Source organism: Balearica regulorum, chromosome 5 (assembly GCF_011004875.1).
Source record: "Balearica regulorum gibbericeps isolate bBalReg1 chromosome 5, bBalReg1.pri, whole genome shotgun sequence".
NCBI lineage: Eukaryota > Metazoa > Chordata > Aves > Gruiformes > Gruidae > Balearica > Balearica regulorum.
The window spans coordinates 51,043,477-51,057,598 of record NC_046188.1 but is presented as its reverse complement, the minus strand read 5'-3'; the positions used below and the strand labels follow the sequence as shown (position 1 = coordinate 51,057,598).

The following is a 14,122-nucleotide window of genomic DNA, read 5'->3' as shown; positions in this document are numbered from 1 at the left end:
TTTTATATATATGTATATATACAGGAGTACTGGCTCCTGTTGCTCAACATATACTTGTAGCAGGGTTGGGAAATGCCTATTAACCCTTTCAGCCCTGTTAGGACTTTGGGAAAGTTTGGAGGGTATGAAGTTTTTCCAAGTTTCTTTGGAAGGTTTTGAACCCACCGTTGTTTTTCTGGCCAGGGTTTTATTATGCAACCATACACTGTTTTGCTAAGAGACAGAAGATGCTGCCTTGAGTGTAACAAAAGGGCTTGTCTAGAAGAATTTTTTTCCTCTGTTTCTAGGACAACAAGAGACATGATAAAGAAAAGATGTTGCAGCATCATAGAAAAGCTGAATCGGGGCTCAGCACCACAGAGCCACTGCAGCTGACTGCCAGCGTACCATAGACCGCACCCCACCATTCCCACCCACAGCCCTGCTTGGGTTAGGGCTTGCAGGAAGGAGAGACCTTGGTCTGGTGGGAAGACCAGCTGTTGTCCTTCAAGGGCAGGCCTTCTGGCCTCTGGAACTTGACATATTTCTTGCCATCCTGTTTTATTCAATGAAGTATTCACTCTGTTTCTGCATCAAACCTGCAAAAGTTGCTGACCGCTTGTCTCCTGTGGCTGCAATAGGAATGGGGATGCTCAACAGCAGCCTGCAAGATTGCAGCCCTAGACAGTAAACTTTTTGTCTACATTGGTCGTCTTATGTATTTGGATTGCACCTCATAGGCATACAGCACTTTTCCCTGAAAACACTAACAGCAGTTGCAATGTCTGCGTGTGTCTATCTGCTTACCACACCTATGCTGGTGGGAGCTGTGAAGGGAGATGACCTGCAAAGGGTCTTGTGAAAAGTGGTACCCAGGAAACTCGCAGCGCAGACGAATGGAAGCCAAGTGGAAAGACAGTATTGTAAAAACCCACGATGAGGTCAGAGCCAGAAATCTCAGGTCCCTACATCCTCCAGAAACCTGCTCTTTGCTAGAATGGCTCCTGCAAACGGTCCAAATCCACCAAAATCTATGTTCAAAGTGGAAGTGAAGAACTTAAAATGAGGAGCAGGGCTCTTGCTTACCCCTTTTTGCAATAAAAAGTAGAAAAAAAGGGCTGCAGTCCCATCCAGCATCCCCAGGGGAGAGTATAGCTGGGTCATTGCAGCTTCATTGCCATTCCCCACTTCAACTGGGAATTGAGCCATGACACCCGGAACAGGGGAGCAGAAACAGCCGAAACAATGGTAGATGGAAGCGAAGAAAGAAAATGGATGGAAGAAATAGAAAGGGGAAAGGGCAACAGTGTTGGGATGAGAAAGGATGCCCAGGGCACGTCCCACAAACTTTTATTTCCCATCCAGGTCCTGGGTAGGATTCTCAAGATCTGCCTTTCACCTAGGAAATAGCCCCATTAATTATGGCTGTTGAGTATGGGTATGCAAGAGCTCTTTGCCACTCTGCTGCTGGGGGAGCCTGTGACCCAAGCTGTCTGGGTTTCCCAAGCATTTAGCAGTGTGGTCATGCTAATTTAGTTTGGGTTTTTCAAAGGCTTGCCGGGAAAAGTCCTCTCCTTCCCAGAGGCATTGAAAGTTTTGACCCCTTGACCCTCCCTTTTACCAGGAGGTTCAAAAGCAGCATTGCAGCTGTTAAAGTTTTTCTTCATGCCTCAGTGACTCTCTGATGGGGGACCAAGCTGATGTTTATCTAGGCTTGACCTCTCTTCTTTGAGCCTGAAGATGTCTCTTTCTTGTGGTGCTACAGGCAGGGCAATGCTGGAAACCTCCCTGCCTTGCCATTCATCCCCTCCCTGTGTGCAAACGCACCAGTACCTGTTACTAATCCATCCCCCAGCAGGAGCCAGGGTTCCTGGCACTGATCCCATTTGTCCATCACGCTGCAGACTCATTTACATTCAATCCACCATGACTTGTCTATGAAACATGACCCTCCTCCCACTCTGATGCTGGCATCCATTTGGCTTCCAAAAGTCAACTGTTGGTTCCTGAAAAAAAACCAAAAACCCCCAAAAACCCAAAACCCCCACCCAAACCAAAAAGCTCTCCCAACAGGCTACCACTGGCTGCGCGTGGACCTTCAGTGTCTCGTCCCCCGCTCTGCTGCCAAGGCTCATTATTTTCAGAGGACATCCTCCCCTTAATTTACATCTTTGTCACACACTGCATCCATGATGCCAGACTCCTCCTTCCCCAAGGACCAAGGTCCATCAAAGCACTTGAGCGCAGGTTTAACTTCAAACACCTTGTTTTGGGATGGTACTACGCATGTCACATCCCCAAGCTAAGAGGTTGGAGACGGATGGCTTGATTTGTTACTCTTGTGTCCTGTTACTCACAGCAGCCCAATTTCCAAGCCAGTACAGGGGTTGGTGTCTTCTGCTTTGCACAAGTCCCACCAGCTCATCCCAGTGCTGGAGCGTTAGGTTAGGATGCAAAGTGAGGTGTGAGGAGGCAGGAGAAGAGAAGTTTCTAAACTGCCAGTCCTGAGAGCTGTGGGATTAACCACGCTCACACCAAAAGATTAGGATCATTAACATAGTCATTAAAAAAGGGAGAGTCCTACTGTGAATAATGACAGGTGCTTCACACTGGCAGGTGCCTGGTCCCTGTGGTGGAGGCTTAAAGGCGATGAGATAGTGAAGAGCACCGTTGTCACAGAACGCAGGAGCTGCCCTCATCTTTCCTGCTACCTGAAAAAGGTGGTAAGCACACCTTTTAGAAGTGTGCATGGCTGAGGGTCTGAATTACCCTGGATTATGTCCCAATACCCCTGCTGCAGAGCTCTCTGCAGAAAGGTGCTTGTGGTAGAAACTGGGGTAGGGACCTGTTCTCTGGGCTCCTGCATCCCTGCTCAGTTACTATCTATCTCCTTAAGTGAGCTCAGCTTCCCTAGCTGCAAAACGGGAATAATGTTTACTTTGCTTGCAAGGGTGTGGAGGAATAATTTATTAATGTTTACGAAGTGCTTTCAGATCCCCAGACAAGAAGGGTGAGAATAGTAGCGAGGATTCATGAGGGAAGTGTTACGATGAATTATTGCAATTCAAAGGTAAATTATTGTTATTGCTGCCTAATAAGCAGATGCAGCCATCAGCCTGAGATAATCCGATTTCTAATTCTGTTAACTTCTTTTTTCCTCCTTCTTCCCAAGGAGAGTGTGGTTTCACCTCTGCTACTCATACCCATAATAACCTGATAAATAATATGGGGCTGACCCATCTGGCCCAGCTTCTGATGGGAAGGAGAAGTGTGGTGCAGCCAGTGCCAGTGCTAGCATGGATGAGACCTGCAGTAGGGCAGCTTCAACTTGCGCCACTGCCATGAGCTTCTCACCTGCAATGGCAGCTGGGGAAGACAGAAAACTCTTTCCAATGAGGAGCATCCCCAGAAGCTGACTCCCATCCAGCTTCAACCAGCAAACTTGCTGGGTGAGCTTCTTCAAAGCCTGTTGCAGGTCAGGAGGTGCGAGCGTCCAGATGCAATCCCACTGCTCCTGGTTACCAGCCCTCAGATGGGCTGGGGAACATGCCCCTAGCCCAGCCTTTGCTTAAGAAAGACTTAACCCCCCCAATAAGACCTTGCACTGGTGATGGGTTAGGAGAGCGGGGGAGGCAGTGACACAGCAACAGGCATGCGGGAGCCTGGACCTGCTCTAAGCTGGGCTGAAAACAGTCTTTAGGCAGTTCGGCCATCTCTGCCTTGAAACCAAAGCAAACGTGACCTGTTTTAAACCAGTGTGAGTAATGTGAATCCCGAGCTGGAGTGAGCTGGTTTTTCCGGTTCTTGCTGCAGCCTTTCTGCCTCCTTCCCTGTGTGGGCTCCCAGTTTTGCACTGGGAGGGCACCTGAGCCTGGAGAGGAGCATGGCTTCTGCCCTTTGGGATACCTTTTCCTGCTCTCTACCTGGGCCATTCACATTGGTCCTAAATTGCTTTTCCAACACCATGCCTCAGAAGCCACCTGCCAACCCGTGTTCTCAGAAACCCCCACATTACACACAGCCAGCCTCACATCTCCAGCCTCACAGTCCTCTCACACCACCAAAACCAGAATCCTCTCCTACGGCCTTGGCCCTCCGACAGTTGCTGGTGCCAGGCATCAGACAGACTTGGACGTCCAAGACCACCTCTAGACAAAAGCCTGCAAAGGACAGACAAGTTCTCTAGTTTCTAATTGCCCTGTGTTATTTTTATACTCAAACCTATCTTTTTTTCTATTTTTCCTCCAGCTAGGAAGACAGGTTTATGCACGAAGACCCCATTTCAGCAAGATAGTTACACCTGGGTTGGAACCCATCACTAGAGACCTAAACTCCTGCAGGAAAACAATAGTTTATCCTTACTTATTTCAAGTCCTAAGTGGGTCCTATATGCACCTGAAACACAGAAAGAATAATGCCTAAATAAAGAGGAGCAGAGTGGTTTGTTTTTTTCTCTTTGACAAAATTTTGAAGTTTTTCTTTTAATTTTAAAGATAAATTGCTATTATCCTCAAGGGACTGATTTTTTATTAGCTATCGATTTTACATGAAGATATGATTTGTCAGGATACTTTATTTGCTCTCCATGTCCAGAGTACTTGAGTAGGTTAGGTAATGTATCTCAGTCAACCAGAATTCACTTGGAAAGCCAGAGAGAAAAAGGATTTTATTACCTACTGTGCTAAGAATAAATGGTACCCAGTGCCTACAAAGTATCACTGTAGTCTTAGCCCAAGGTTTTCTAGTAACTACATAAATCATGCAAACAAAGTTGCTTTTCCATCTGTATGTTAGCAGCATGCCTGAAATAGAAATATCATCCAACAGATGCACATTCAGCATGTATCTTCCTTTCTATTGGAAAGTCAGTAAATTGGCTTTTGCTTCCATAATGCTGAGCTCTTGGCAATTTTTGAGTGCAGCCGTACGCAGCACACGGCAGGCAGCTCTAATAACAGGCAACCTAAGCAAAAAGAAGGATTTAGACTGTCCTGGCTCAGCGAGATTTTCCACCTCTTAACAGTCAAAGTTTGCCTTCAGGCTGTGGGTTAGTTAAAGAAGTCAGGGGCAACCCAGCACCAGTGAGGCTCTGCACAGTGCTGCTCATCTCCTGCACCTTGCGTGAACCAGCACAGCCCCAAACACACACACAGCAGCACCGAGGAGGACGTGGCAGATGTTGGCACCTCCAAATGGCTCTCCGGCAGGTCCTGCTTTTCCTACCAAGCATCACCCCTTTTGCCACCAGGCATGGGAAATACGACTGGCTGGCATCCAGAGAAAGTGGAAAACAACTGAACAGCCAGAAGCCTTAGAATGGGCGAAGCCTCGAGTGCATCACCCTCAACAAGGGGAAGTTTTAGAAAACACCACCTTTATGAAACCAGAGAGAGGAGACAATACAGAGCTTGGCAAGGGCAATGAAATATGTATGTACCTAGGACCTCATCCAGCTCTCTCCAACCACGGTACCTCTTGCCTTTGCATTCAAGGGGTGCTGGATCCCATCCAAAAAAGATGCAGGGGAACAAATGTAGCCCTGGCAACTCCACTGAGGGCAGGAAGGAACAAAGAGCACCTCCCCTGGGCTGAATTTGTTTCCATTTTTAATCCTTATCTATAACCATCACCCCCATGCACGGAAAGAGGCTTCTCAGCTGTATAGATTTGCATTGCTATGGGAGTTTGAAGTGATAAAACATTTGGCCTGCCTATTCAGAAGCAATCAGTGATTCAAAGCAGCCTGAGACATCTTAAAGGGGCCTAGTTTTCCAAGAGACAGGTGTTTTGAGTTGACTTGAGGGGAAAATTGAGATTTTTAGAAAAAAAGAAGTCATTGGCTGCTTGAAAATATAGTTCCTTAAAAGCTTAATAGGGAAAAAATATTGTACAGAAAATTCCAGTTTAGGCTGGTAAAATTTGGGAGGAAGTGGGGAGAAATGGCTTAATTTACAGTGCTGGTAGAAGTAATGATTTATCTATCTACTGAACACATATAATTTGTATGTTCCTTTTCTGGGTTAATGATTTCCCCTCCACCACCACTAGTAACACAGGCAGAGCCATCTTCCACTAACACTGCCATCCCAGCATCCCTGTCCCAGCGCAACATCAGCTCTGAGCCAGAATTTCTCACTCAGATCTCCTACCAAAGGAGGAGGTATTTTTGGGGGGCACTATTGCTCTTAGACTTTTAAATCTTCCTAGGCAAATGGGCAGCCTACCAGCCTATAGTTTGACCACAGGGACCAGCACATCCTTGCTGCCACCATTGCAGGGCAAACCCAGGGAAGGAATGAGACCTGCACCACAGCCCATGTGGTTACAGTCTCTGGCAGGATGGAAAGCCCTGGAAAGGCAGCCCAGGGATGGTTAGCTCTCAGGGTTTCTGGGGAAAGGCAGGAAAATCCACGCCAAGGGAGAGTTTGCCCATGCAGAGACATTGGGGCAGGGCAAGCTGGCATACAAATGTCCAAAGCAGAGGAGAAAGCATGCACCCTCCCTCTGAAGGAGTTGTCCTGTGGTGTCTTCCCCATGCAGCTCCTTTTCTCCCTCTATAGCCATGAGACATAAATAGGTGCCTGCAATGGGTGACTGAAAGCAACGTGAGACTTTTGCTGGATGCTACAGAGGCTCCAGCTCCTCCCTATCCCCACACCACCAAGTTATGCTGACACAACCACTGAACTGCTGGATCTGGGAGAAAAAAAAAAAGGGAGGAGGAGGAGATCTCTAACTTCCATCTGGAGGCGTCTTCTCCCCACTGTACTGCGTACAGCACCTGGGATCCCTGCAAAAGCATCCCAGTCAGCCAAAGTCGTTTCCACTACACATGCCACGTTTCTCAGGGGCTGCTGCTGGGGCTTTGCCAGGCAGAAAACAGCAGGAGAAGACTGTAGGAAAGGGTAGGGCTGAAAGAGGATTTCTTCAAGAGAGCGCTTGAAAGCTAACAGGGCAGAGGGCCACAGCTGGCTGGGGATGCATTTTAAACAGCTTTTTAATCTGAGAGCAGATATATCCATCACTAACATCTGTCTGGCAAACGGCATGGGTGGGGTCAATAATCTCCCAGGCTGTTACATGCTGACTAGGAGAGAAACTAGCCAGCAGATAGATTTGGCACCCCTCAGGGGTTTCCAAGGTGAAGGACCAGTTGCCAACAGGTGCTGCTCGGCCCCAGCGAGCAACAGAGGCAGTGCAGATATCCCCCTCTCCCCATAACACTGTGGGAATCAAATGCTCAGTGGGAAAAAATACTCTCCACTACATGCAGCTCTGCAAGGCTTAAAGAGCATCTTGGGCTGCTCAGCTCTAGAGCTGGTTTTGTGTGATTCAGTACAAGTATCCAGCTGAGATCAGGGCCTTCAATATGCACTTGCACACATAAGGGGACATCTCCTACCCCAGAAGCTTTCAGGCTGGAGAAGACTAATAAAAGGAGAGAGAAAAGTTACTTCTTCCTATTTCTCAGAGAACAAAATTCTCAGAACGAGCTTAAAAGCAAAATAAATAGCACACAGACATCAACCTGCATTTTTAGGTACTTCATGCAATGCATGCAAATGGTCCCAGCCGATTTTTGCCCAAGCTACAAAGCACCAAAGGCAGAAGTGCAAATTGCAACCACTTTCCCTGGTCCCAGGCTGCTAAACCTGCCCTTCTCTGCCCGTGCAGAAAACTGCTGCCTACTCAGCCAAAACAAGGGACAAGAGCTGCGAACCTATCCCAGGTGCTTTTCAGAGAGTGCTACGCCTGCAAGAATAACTTAGATTTAGGGTAAGGTCATAAGTGCGTGTGAAATGCAAGAGGCAGCAGTGAGGAGAGAGCCACAGGTGTTGTGGAAGAGGACCAAGACACCTGGCTGGGGCTGATCTCAGAAGATCTGTCAGTCCTCACGGCATCTGACGTGTTTCTTGTCGCCTCAACAGTAGCTGATTACATGGATATCTCACTTTTCTTAGCACATACACATGTACCATCAGGTTTTAACTCCCGCTGTTGCAAAGACACATTAGAAGCATGACCCAGAAATGCTGCAAAGGTTCAGAAAGCAAAGCATAACCACAGTTTACTTCTTCAATTTTAAACTTCTGGGGCTGTGCTGCTTTTTGAGTTGACAAACTGGTGTGAGACCAACAGAGTGCTGAAATGTTAGAGGTTCCTCCCCAAAATCAGGTGTCAAAGAGGATAAATTGAGTCTAACAGCAACTACAGGTAGGACTTTCCTAGATCTTATGGGACCCTCAAGACTATATAGCAATCACTTGGAAAAGGTCACCAGACAAGAAGCTAGAAGAGATATAGCAGAACCAGTAGGTCTGGAGGTGGTGCAATAGACCACCTGCAACCCACTGCCAGCCCCCACCACTCAACCCCTTCCTCCCAAAGGAAATTTCTGGCCACTTCAGTTCACTCATGTGACAAGTTTTTCGTCCCTTACCTCTGCTCAGGTGTGTCTATATCAGCTGTTTTTCAGACAAGAGGATGCTTTGCATTGAAGGGATCATAGAACCATAGAGTGGTTTGGGTTGGAATGGACCTCAAAGATCACCTAGTTCCAACCCCCCTGCCATGGGCAGGGACACCCTCCACTAGACCAGGTTGCCCAAAGCCTCATCCAACCTGGCCTTGAACACTTCCAGGGAGGGGACATCCACAACTTCTCTGGGCAACTTGTTCCAGTGCCTCACCACCCTCAGGGATCTGGAGATAGGCCTTGTAATTAGGAGATGGGTGCCACCCACCAGTTAACCCCTCCTCCTTCCTCATTTAGCCTGAGGGATGCATAGCAAGGTTTGTTTATATTGCCCATACAACTTATCATTTGCACACACTGCTTTCCATCTTCAAAGCACTTCAGCAGGCATTTTGCAAGCTTCTCCCCAACCCTCATGTGACAAAGGTTTTGGAAAGGGGATGGAAGGGGAGCAGAGCAAAGGAAAGCTCTAAATAATTTGCCCCAGGACAAAATGAGTTGGCAGTAGAGCCAGGATCAACACTCAGCAGCTCCTGCCTTTGAATGTCATGCTCTGATCTTTGTCTGTACCTCATTACCTTCAGGTTCAAAAATGGTATCGTGAAGCCTGGTGCTCATCTTGGTACCAGAGAGCATATTTCAAGGGATTTGCTTCAGCTCAGCAATCCTGCGGCCACAGCCACCTGACCAAGTGGTCCTGGACCAATGATTAAACTAAAATTTTAAACATCTGGCAGTGTTTAATAAAACCATGACCAGCATGCATTTCTTTTAACAACACTACAGGAAAGAGAAGGGAAAGGATCCATCTGTGACCTCTCATCCTAGCTGATATTTTGGACTGGTTAAAGCAGGCAGTGGTGGCCTGTCAGCCTGTGCTGCCCCCTCCATCGCACCAATGCTACTCTTCGTGCAGAGAACTGGATCAAGGAGTGGTCCAGCTGTAGAAAAACCTCAGGGGAGAAAATGGGGTTTTTTTCTGCCAGCCCAGTGTCTCTGCATCAGACAGTCAGGGAAACACTTGAGCCGACAAAGGAGAAGGTGGAGGAGCGAGTGCTTGGATCAGGCTGGGGGGAATGAGAACAGCTTAAATTACTTTTCTCATTGCTAACCATAGTGGTAGAATAGCTCCAGGCATGTCGATAGAGCTACAGCAACCTGGACCAGCACTGTTGTTTGTGTCAGCCTGTACCTGGAAATATCTGGTCCAGTTGCACAAAATCCATAATATATTGATAACCCTGCCACAACTTTAGCATCGGCACTCCTGACTTGCTAAACCCTTAAATCATTCTTGGACCAAGAGCAGCCCCTCTCCTGGGTGGTCCTGGGCCCACAAACTACTCATTTTCTCCCCGTTGCTGGAACAGTCTTGTACTGAAGATTGTTTTGCTGGTTTTGCTGCAATTTTTCTCCCTTATTACATCGGGAAAGAAAAGCTCATTTAAACAGAGAAGAGACACACTCCCCATCTTTGTCTCTTAATCACCAGACAAAATGAAAAGGCTCTAGCAGATAACGAGCCACTCAACCAGAGCGTTCCCAGTATCAGACCCACCTGACGAGCTGCTCCCTTGGGTGAGGTGAGAGCAACACTATCAGCCCCTTGGCTCTGCTGGGAGACTTCATACCTAAACCTGCCATTTGCTCTCCTCCTGACATTGTGTGTCAAGGCTTTGCCCCCTGCTTTGCTTCCACCCTCCCAGCTGTAAAATAGATATAACGCATACAGCGTCTTTCCCAAAGCCCTCCAGGACCTGCTGATGAAGACTCCAGAAGCATTAGAGGACTCTAGTGTCATCACTGCTTTGGGGATTACTCCTTTCCGGGGTAGGAGAAGGTGGCAATTAGAGGAATTGAGTCTCCAGTCCTCCAGCAGGGAGGGCAAAGCAATTTTGACTTCTCCACTGACAGCTGTGCAGGGCAAACACACACAAAGTGGCAAGGCTGGAGACCGCAGGCGCTGAGGTGATACAGAGCTGGAGACAGCCCCAGACACGAGGGCTAGGTGAGGACTACCAGTTCCGTGTATGCTCAGGCTGAGTAATATCCTGAGGAGCCCAAATGCGCATGGAGATAGCTGGGACTTGGGAAATGTTGCCCAAGGGCCAACAGGGTCTAGTGAGTGACCGCATGAACTTCTGCGGATCCCACATTCATTAAAAGTAAAATTAATGTCTCCCTTTAATAACCTTGCTAATGATGTCTGCTTTTCTATGAACCAGGATTGCTTGGGGGCTCATGCCTATGGAAAAGATCTAAGCTTATGCTGAAGCCTTCTGGTGAGTGAGCTTTGCCCAGGCTCCTCTGCTATAGGACTTCCAGGTGTCTAGCAGAGGTTGGGTCTATGCTGGGCCTTTGTAGGGGCAGTGAGTGAGTCTGTCTTTCTCTTTCTTCCCCTCAACACCCATTTTCAGGACACTTGTAGGTGTCCTGAAGCAGAGCATCTCTACTTCCAACAATGGTTAAAGGGTATGAAGAGAAGGAAGGGGCGCAGATTGACAGGTGCACAAGTCTTACCACAGTGTCTCTTTAAGAGAACAAGATGAAAGAAAACAGATCAAGCATTATTTTTCTTGGTGAGGAGAAGGGATAATTTCCTGGTCATGATTCAGCACTGTCATATGGAGTCAATGACTGTTCTTTATACACCTCATAGCTTTGCCTTTAAAACACTGCCCATGACAACACACCTCTCCCTGTAAGGTGCAATTACCTGGGAGTTCACTAGCTCATTGCTAGCAATTACCCAACTGCCTTGTGTCCCATCAACCCACCCTAATCACTACAGCCCTAAAACTGGTAGCTCTTATTCTCAACAGTAAATAGCACCATTAAATATCTGGGAGTGAATTTACTACCAGCCATGGAGTGATTACTTGCTGGGGTCATTGCAACCTGAGCAGAAGGATTGTTATAAGATATGATCCCACTCAAATAAAAGCAGATGCTATTAGCGAGCAACAGGCAGTGTTTATTCCATAAAACACCAGGAAAGACAAGTTACATAATGACTATCTGGGAAAGTCCTGCTTCACTGGGGCTAGTGCTCCCAGTTCATAAACTGCCTCAACAGAACTGTTCAGGAGATACAGAGAGAGTTGAATTTATTCCTGTTTATAGAGTGCAAGGTGTGGGTATGTTTTCCTCTCTCTTGGGTTTCAGACTGACATTACTGTTCATGGGTTTAATAAAGCCTGAAGAATGTAGTTGACTTAACCCTTCAGAGAAACAAGGCTCATTTGAACGAACTGGAGCAGGGAGAGCTGTTGGTCCAAGTAGGAGCAGCAGCACCCAGTCCCAAGTTTTCAAATTTTAAAAATTGGCTCTAAAAACATGATGAAAAAAATAATTAAAATACCCAACTCTTCTCATTCACCTGTAGGATTCTAAATTTCCATGTTCATCTAGGTCAAACCTCCTCTAACTACATGGAGAGATATTTTTCCTTAACTTTTATTTAGATACAAAAACATTGATACTTACAGATCCAGTAACTGGGTCTTCTAGGCAAAGCCTATACTGCTGTAAGACTTTCCCTAAAATTGCAAACTTTGGCAACACTGCATGATGCAGGATTTATTTATTTATTTTTTTAACTGACAACTTGTGCTACATATTCCTGTTTAAACAGTGAAGAATGATCTATGTAAGAGGCATGACCCTTTCCCTCTCTCTAATCCTCCCCTCTCCAGCCCTGGGATGGGCTGGCCGTGCTAATCTTACACCTCCAAGTCATCACTGCAAATCCAGGTCAGCAATAACCAGCAGTTTGCTTCCCATCATGAGGCCACTTGGTGGCTGCACCATTGGTCTGGGGACTCCTTTGGCAGAGGAGCCCTTGTCGCATCCTGCTCCCAAAGTTTCTGTGCCTCTTTACGGAAAATGGTTCGCGATGGTTCCTCTGCTCCATCACCCCACTCCAGGGACAGATCCAACTGTGATCTGGCTGGGGGGTGGAGGGAAACAGCTGGATGGCTGCAGTCACTTTGCCAAAGCATGTGCCCTGTACCAGGTGTGCTCCCAAGGGATCTCTGGACAAAGCCTCCAAATGTTGTTTCAGGGATGGGGCAAATCAAATATGCCCCCTCAGCCCAAGGACCCCCCCCCTCCTGCTCCAGCTTTGCCTGACATGCTGTCAGCAAAACACTCTCTGCTCATTTTGTGATGTCCCTGTGCTTGCTGCCGGGATGCTGAGGAACTGCTCTTCTACTACAAGCATGAGGCTAGGAGAGATTTCCAAGTCTCCTCGTGCCTTCGGGTCTATGGGAAAGGCTTGTTCAGGCAGCCTCCAGGCCTGAGCCCTAACAAATAACACAAGCTGTGAGCCAAAAAGGCCTTGGCATTGCGAGCCCATTCTGTCCCCCACTTGCAGCATCAAGGCCTTTCTGAGTCGTGGCACTGCTTTTCAACGCGTGCCGCTGAATATGTGTGACACGCCAGCCCTTCTGCAAGCTTGTGACCTGCACTGAGACAAGAGGCTCCTCCAGGATGGATGTTAATCTGTGGAGGGGGTTTCTCATCTTGGACAGCTTGAACCTGCCCTGTCATTAAATGGCTGGCACACGATTTCACATGTGTGGCTCTGCCACTTTTGGTGGGTGCAAAATACCCTGCACTGAGAGCTGCCTCCCCATGCAGGCAAGCATCCTCTCCCTGCCAGCTCCTCACATCTCTGCTCCCATCTCCCAAATGGATGAACAAGCCCTTTCTTTACAGCACACCCCTGCCCCCCACAACGCCCCTCACTTCCCTGCACATGGCTGAGCCCTGGGGGTCCCTTCCCTCCTCACCCCCTGGCTCCAGGGCGATGGGCATGCACGTGGGTCGCACTGAGGGGAAGGCAGAACAGCTCTCTATCAACAGGAAAAGCTGTTTAATTTCAATTTAAGCCACCTTCTTCTAGCACAGCTCCTAGCCCTAAGTGCCCTGCAGGGCTTTCCTGAGCTTGATTCATCAGGCGAACCCCAAACCTACCCGAAACCACCTGCTCTGTGCTCTCGGGGCAAGAGAGCTGACCACACAAGCGCCCGAAGGCCCCTTGACTCCCCTCTCCCCGCACAGCTTCTCCCTGAGCATCCTTCTTGCAAGCACCACTAAACCGCCACTTTCAAGACCCCCCCCAAAAAAACAGTGATTCCCTCTCCCCCCAAAAAAACAAGCTCCTCCGCTGCCGTGTCCGTGCGGGAGCGCAGGTGCCGGCTGAGACATGCAAAGTCAGCGCCGGCCGCTCGACACCCACCGTGCAAAACGGGCGAAACTCATCCCAACTCCGGGGCCGGGGCCGGGGCCGGGACCGCGCGGGGGTACCTGGAGGGGGAGGAGGAGGATGAGGAAGGCCGGTGTCCCCCTGCGCCGCTCCTCGCTCCGCGGCGCCTGCCCTTCCCCTGCCGCGCTGCCGGAGCGGGGACGGGAAAGTCTGGCTCCTCTGCTGCTCGTTGCCAGGACACCTCGGCGTTCAAACCCGAGCTGGGACCAATCAGCCCCGGGGCTGCGGAGCACCAGCCCCACGTCATCCGCCGCCGGCGTTTATTTGAGCGAAAAAGCGTGACAGCGGTCACACAGCCCGTGGAGAGCTGCCTTTGTGCGGGTGGGCTCTGCCCCCACCCCTGCCGCTCACTGGATGCCTCTTCTGTCGGGCTGCGGAAAACAAAAGAGCCGCGGAGA

General features: G+C 48.7%; 1 protein-coding gene across 1 annotated transcript in view; it reads right to left on the bottom strand.

Moving 5' to 3' along the window:
- RASSF7 (Ras association domain family member 7) overlaps positions 1-13,895 on the bottom strand; it is a 35,136-nt gene extending 21,241 nt beyond the window's left edge. The window contains exon 1 of the mRNA XM_075754840.1: positions 13,766-13,895. The gene's annotated coding sequence lies outside the window, so the exon portion shown is untranslated. The remainder of the gene's footprint in view (positions 1-13,765) is intronic.
- Positions 13,896-14,122: the final 227 nt, after the last annotated feature.